The sequence below is a fragment of the Solanum tuberosum genome, unplaced genomic scaffold (assembly GCF_000226075.1).
Source record: "Solanum tuberosum cultivar DM 1-3 516 R44 unplaced genomic scaffold, SolTub_3.0 scf00728, whole genome shotgun sequence".
Taxonomy (NCBI): Eukaryota; Viridiplantae; Streptophyta; class Magnoliopsida; order Solanales; family Solanaceae; genus Solanum; species Solanum tuberosum.
In genome coordinates, this window is record NW_006239651.1 from 61,972 (window position 1) to 68,775 (window position 6,804).

Consider the following 6,804-nt stretch of genomic DNA (forward strand, 5'->3'; position numbering starts at 1 on the left):
CACCCCCCAAAAAAATTTTAAGTTTGTTTTTAAAAACTATTTTCAATTTCAAAAATTATTTTCTACTCTAGTAAAAATAAAAGATATTTCTAAAAAATATCTTTCATTCATAAATCAAACACTAGAAATTGTTTTCCGGAAAATGTTTTCCACTCACTAACCAAACATGAGAAAATAAGTAAAAAATCAACTTGTTTTCCAAGAAAACATTTTCCATGGAAAACATTTTCCTTCATACCAAACACACCCATAGTGGCTAATATTTGACAATAGGTGTTCAAAAGTGGATATTCACTTAATTCGCCCAAATTTATGATGACGGCGTTTTAGTATAAAAGTGAAACCCTTAAAGAGGACATATCATTCATCATATCGAAATGAAGCAATATGGCAAAAAGAGTTGGTGGAGAAGATAGAATATCAGAATTGCCTGTGCATATCATTCATCACATCTTATGCCACACTAACCTCGACGTCAAAGAGGCGGCGATAAGTTGTATGTTGTCCAAGAGATGGTGCTATTGCTGGACTTCAAGACCTAATTTGATATTCGATCAATTTCAAGGCAACAAATATATGCCCCTTGAAAACTATGTCAAGTTGGTTGATCAATCCCTATGATCCCATATCGATAAAAACTTACATCTTGAACAATTCATCCTTACATATTGTGATCCAGAAGTGGATTCTCACCTGGATACTTGGATTGAATTGGCGGTTAAACTCAACGTCACAGAGCTGGGGATTCACCCTTCCTTTTTAAGACCAAATGGCTTACCTCATGTTATTTATGATGCTAAAAAGCTGAAAACATTGTCGTTAAGCACGTGCAAGTTTGAATTTGATATTAGCACCACTCACACAAGATTTTGTTGTCTTGAGGCTCTTTCTTTGTCTCATGTCCATATTTCAGATGCCCAACTACAAAGAGTTATCGAAAGATGCCCATCTATCAGGACTCTAAGTCTATAGTGTTGTGAGGGTATAAGCAAATGTCACATTTTTGGCTTAGTACATCTCGAGTATTTGACTGCAAGTTATTGCAAACTCCATAGTGTGACAGTCTAAGCTCCATATCTTCGATGCTTTATATATAAAGAATATGCTCAAATGAATGCATTTGCTACTATGTACACTCAGGGTGTCAACCGACAACTATGACCTTTAACTTTGGGTGTGCACAAGTAGACATTTAAATTTGTATAAAATTGAACAAATTGACACATTTGGTGTACGTGACACCCTACATGGAAATTTTGTGTCATACATAGCGTCATGCGTGTATTATGCCATGTAGGACACATGTATCTACTTGTTCAATTTTATACAAGTTTAACTGTCTACTTGTGCTCACTCCAAGTTAGAGGACATAGTTGTCCGCTGAAGCCAAGTTAAGGGTCATGTTAATGTATTATGCCTTAAAAATTTATTATCGCTAAAAGCTATTTTGTATTGTATTGTGTTTAGTATTAGATCTGAGAAAAAGAATGGGAGATAACTAAGTAATTTAATAATAATTTAACTTTAAAATGTTAATTTTATTCTTATTTAAATGCTTTATAGTCACACACTTATTTTAGTCCATAAATTTCGAAAGTCTTTTTTTTAATTTTTTTATGTCAAATCGAATAACATCACATAAATTAAAACAGAGAGAATATTGATTTAGAATCGACCAAAAAGTAAAGCTGTTAAAATTCCACCATTTGATGAACCTTAAGATCTAGGATGGAGCTTTGAGAGTAAATAAACAGATTGCTTTGTATTGATAATTGATGATCCTTTACAACTGAATGAATTAAGAAAATATCTAGCTAACTACCTCTATTTATAGCTGATACAGATTAGTTTACTAACTAACTAATATTCCTGTTATCAATTCTGTTATAACAGAATTTGACAGTTGTACAAGATCCACTATTCTTTTATTATTTCAATGCCCCCCTTCAAGCTAGGTGGTGAAAAAATGTTTAAGACGCCTAGCTTGGACATCAAATGATAATGCTGAACTCCTCCAAGTCCCTTTGTCAATAGGTCTGCCTCCTGCTCATTTGTTGAAACATACTCTGGATGTATTAGCCCTTGCTGAACCTTTTCCCTTATGAAGTGGCAGTCTATTTCTATGTGCTTTGTCCTCTCATGAAACACAGGATTGCTTGCTATCTGCATTGCTGCTTTGCTATCTGTAAGTAGTCGAACTAGTGTAGTTATCTCTACTCCCAAAAACTTAAACAACCCCAGCAGCCAAATTAATTCTGATACTGTTAGTGCCATGCTCATGTATTCTGACTCAGCTGAGCTCCTTGCCACATTGTTTTGTTTCTTTGACTTCCAAGAGATTAAGGATTGTCCTACTTTCACAATATAGCCAGTCACTGACTTTCTTGAATTTGGACAACTTGCCCAACAGCATCACAATATGCTGTGAAAGAAGCACTTCCTTCTGCAATTAGTAAGATTCCCATACCTGGTTCATTCTTTATGTATCTTATAACTTTGTGTGCTGCTTCTAGGTGAGACTTTTTAGGATTTTGCATAAACTGACTCAAGGTCTGAACACTATATGCAATGTCTGGTCTGGTTAGTGTCAAGTATAGTAATTTTCCTATCAATCTCTGATAACCTTTGATATCACTCAACAGTGCATCATCCTGCAAGCCACAATGCTGGTCATACTCCTGACTTGTGAGCTTCTGATTTTGTTCAAGTGGTGTCATTGCAGTTTTGGATCCTGCTAGTCCTAGATCAGCAATTAGTTCCAGTGCATACTTTCTCTGGCACAATAGAATCCCCTTCTTGGACCTGCAAACTTCAATTCCTAAGAAGTATTTCAAAGACCCTAGATCTTTGATCTTAAAAGCTTTATGTAACACATCCTTAGCCTCCTGAATTAGTCCCTCATCATCTCCTATAATCAGTAAGTCATCTACATAGACCAATATAATCACCTGTTTGCCATGCCTTCTTAGGATGAATAATGAATGATCATGTTGACTCTAACTGATATGTGCTGCTAATAGGGCATTAGTAAGTTTAAGGTTCCACTGTCTGGATGCCTGTTTGAGACCATATAAGGATTTGAGAAGCCTGCAACCCTGATTCTGCCCCCCTTGGCTACCAAATCTAGGAGGAAACTGCATATAAACCTCTTCTTCAAGATCACCTTGCAAGAAGGCATTATAGACATCCATTTGGTATAAGTTCCAGTTGTGCATGCAAGCCAAAACAATGACAGCCCTGACTGTAACCATCTTGACAACAGGGGAAAAAGTTTCCTGGTAATCTAGACCTTCAAGTTGGTTGTACCCTTTAGCAACCAACCTAGCTTTAAACCTTTCAATGTCCCCATTGGAATGATACTTGATCTTATAGACCCATTTACAGGCCCAATAGGAACCTTCCCTTTAGGAATATCAACCACCTCCCAAGTCTTGTTTTGAACAAGGGCTGTGATCTCAGTCTGCATAGCAGCAAGCCATCTGGGATCTGTGACAGCCTCAACATAAGAAGAAGGCTCAACTTCAGAAGAAACGGAAGCCAGGTAAGATTGGCAAAGTGGATTAAGAGAGGCATAACTAACATAATTGGAGAGGGGATAAGAGCAAGATTTGTTCCTTTGGAAGGGCAAACAAAATCTGTCATCCAAATATGAGGTCTGGAAGGTCGACAAGACTTTCTTGCAGGTGGAGGATCACCAGCAGTGGTCTCAGCAGGAACATAGGACTCTGCAGAAACAGGCTCATCAGGGGAATGAACAACCTCAGATGTAACAGGAGGTGGATAGCAATCATTAGACGTATTCTCTAATTCTGGGAAAAGTCTGTTGTTATCACTACGCTTCAACTGGAGAAAAGGGAATATATGTTCCCTGAAGGATACATCCCTACTCACAAAGTACCTCTTGGACTTAAAATCATAATATTTGTAAGCCTTTTGTGTAGCAGAATAGCCCATGTGTACTGCAGCAATAGCTCTAGGAGAAAATTTATCTACTTTCTCAGTAACAGTGGCAAAACACAAGCAACCAATAACTCTGAGATGGGAAAGTGAAGGCTCAGATTTGTGAAAAACTTCATATGGTGATTTTCCAGCTAATACAGTAGATGGTAGTCAGTAGACTGCTGTCAAAACACAATCTCCCCAGAAATGGAGTGGTAGATGCCCTTGAAACCTTAGAGCTCGTGCCACTTCTAAAATGTGTCTATGTCGTCTCTCCACTACTCCATTTTGTTGTGGAGTATGTGGACAACTACTTTGATGCCCAATTCCACTTTGGAGTAGGAAATCTGTACATTCTTTACTAAAAAATTCTGCACCATTATCTGTTCTTATCATCTTAACATGCCTATCAAACCGAACAGTTGTCATTTTAATAAAGGATTTAAGCAAAACAGTAGCATCACTTTTCAATTTCATCTATAAAAAACCATATCATCTTAGAATGATCATCCACAATAGTGAGAAAGTATCTATGACCAGCAGTAATAGGAACCTTATAAGGTCCCCAGATGTCTATATGAAGCAACTGAAAAAGTTTTGCTGATCTAGTAACACTATGGGGAAATGGTTTCCTAGTTTGTCTAGCAACATGACATACAATGCAATTGTCAAAACTACAGACTGACACTTTATTTTGTAGGAAAGACAACTTCTGCATAACACCAGCTGGGATGTGTCCAAGTCTTTTATGCCATGTTTGAACATCATCTATGACCTTTTCTGCAAGGCGGCTGCTGCTTGTTCTACTGCAAATCTTCTCAGAATGTTTTGGCTGTAAGAGATAGAGGCCACCCTCTTCCTTACCAATCCCCTTCACTTTCCCAGTATAAAGGTCCTGGAAGACACAAAAGTGTGGAAAGAATATCACTGAGCAAGATAATTCTTTTGTTAGTTGTGATACTGATAACAAGTTATACTTGAAATCAGGCACATATAAGACATTTCCCATGGCATAGCCACCTGCAATTTGACATGTTCCTTGGTAATCAACTGGCACTGTCTTACCATTTGGAAGATACACATTAGTTCTCATTGTGTCATATGTGTTGGTCACATTAGTCAATAAGTGCAAATTACTGGTCATGTGGTCTGTGGCTCCAGTATCAATTATCCAAGCATCTGTACAATTCTGCAAAGAATGAGAAACAGCATTACCTGCCATGGTGCCTGCTTGTTCAACTCTTTTACCCTTGTCTAGCATTCTCATTATCTGACTATACTGTTGATCAGTAAAATAGTTTGGTCCCCTTGAACCTGACTTGTTGCAAATATCAGGATTTGGCTGATGAGAAGCCTGTAACTGTTACCTTTGTGTTATCTCACCTCCCCAGCAGCATGAACCATGTTAATCCTCTGATTATACTGTCTTTGACCATTTTCAATGTTTCCAGCACTATTACCTCTGTGACCAGCATCTCCCATATCATTTATAGTATCTTGCATGACCATATTAGCTTGTCTATCCCAACATTTTCTCCTATGTTGTTATTCCCTTGATTAAACATAGGTTTCTTCTTCCCTTTGTATCCAGGTGGGTAGCCTATCAACCTGTAGCATATGTTCTGTGTGTGTCCTTTCTTCTTACAGAGATCACAAAAAGAATTGCTATTATAACTATTGTATCCTGAATTATTATATGAATTGAATCCTTTTTGCCTGTGCTGATTATTATGTAGACTCATCAAACACTGTACTGTCATGTAAGTCACTGACTATACCTCCCTGTGAACTCGTCTCACAAATCTTCCTTTGACTCTCCTCATGAACAAGCATAGCATGAGCTTGACTAACAGAAGAAGATGGTGTCATAAGTAAAATTTGACTCATAATTGCATTATACGATTCATTTAATCCCATCATGAATTGAAACAATTTCTGCTGTTCTAGATGTACTACGAAATCTCTCGATGTGACACATCCACATAACGCAGGAATCAAGGACTGGTATTCATCCCACAGTAAACGTAATCGTGAATGATAGGAGGAGATATCAGATGTACCTTGTGAAATTGTGGCTATTTCCCTATGGAGATTGTAGATCCTTGATCCATTGACTTTGTTAAAACGCTCCTGAAGATCCACCCATACTGCATGCGCATCATCTGCATACACGATGCCATTTACTAACTCCTTCGACACCGTATTCATGATCCAGGTGAGAATCGTAGCATTGACGCGCTCCCATTCTTCTTCTAGATCATCCTTATACAGATCCTTAGTGCACGTTCCATCGATGAATCTCATTTTACGCTTAGCTCGCAGTGCAATTTTCATTGCTCTGCTCCAGACTGAGTAATTTTCAGATCCTTTAAGCTGGATCGAAATTATCACATTTCCAGGGTTATCTGATGGTTGCAAATGGAGAGGATGTCGAGGATCACTAACATCCAGTGTCGCCATTGCTAATCCTCAGATTCAAATCGCAAAAAAAAATTCTACAGAAGGAAGAAGTGATTGAACCAGCACCTTCAATTACAAGCTCGTCATCAGTGATTTACCAGCTCCTAATCTTCTAGCCGAACTCTGATACCATGTTAAAATTTCACCATTTGATGAACCTTAAGATCTAGGATGGAGCTTTGAGAGTAAATAAACTGATTGCTTTGTATTGATAATTGTTGATCCTTTACAACTGAATGAATTAATAAAATATCTAGCTAACTACCTCTATTTATAGCTGATACAGATTAGTTTACTAACTAACTAATATTCCTGTTATCAATTCTGTTATAACAGAATTTGACAGCTGTACAAGATCCACTATTCTTTTATTATTTCAACAGCACTAATGGAGCAAAATTGACC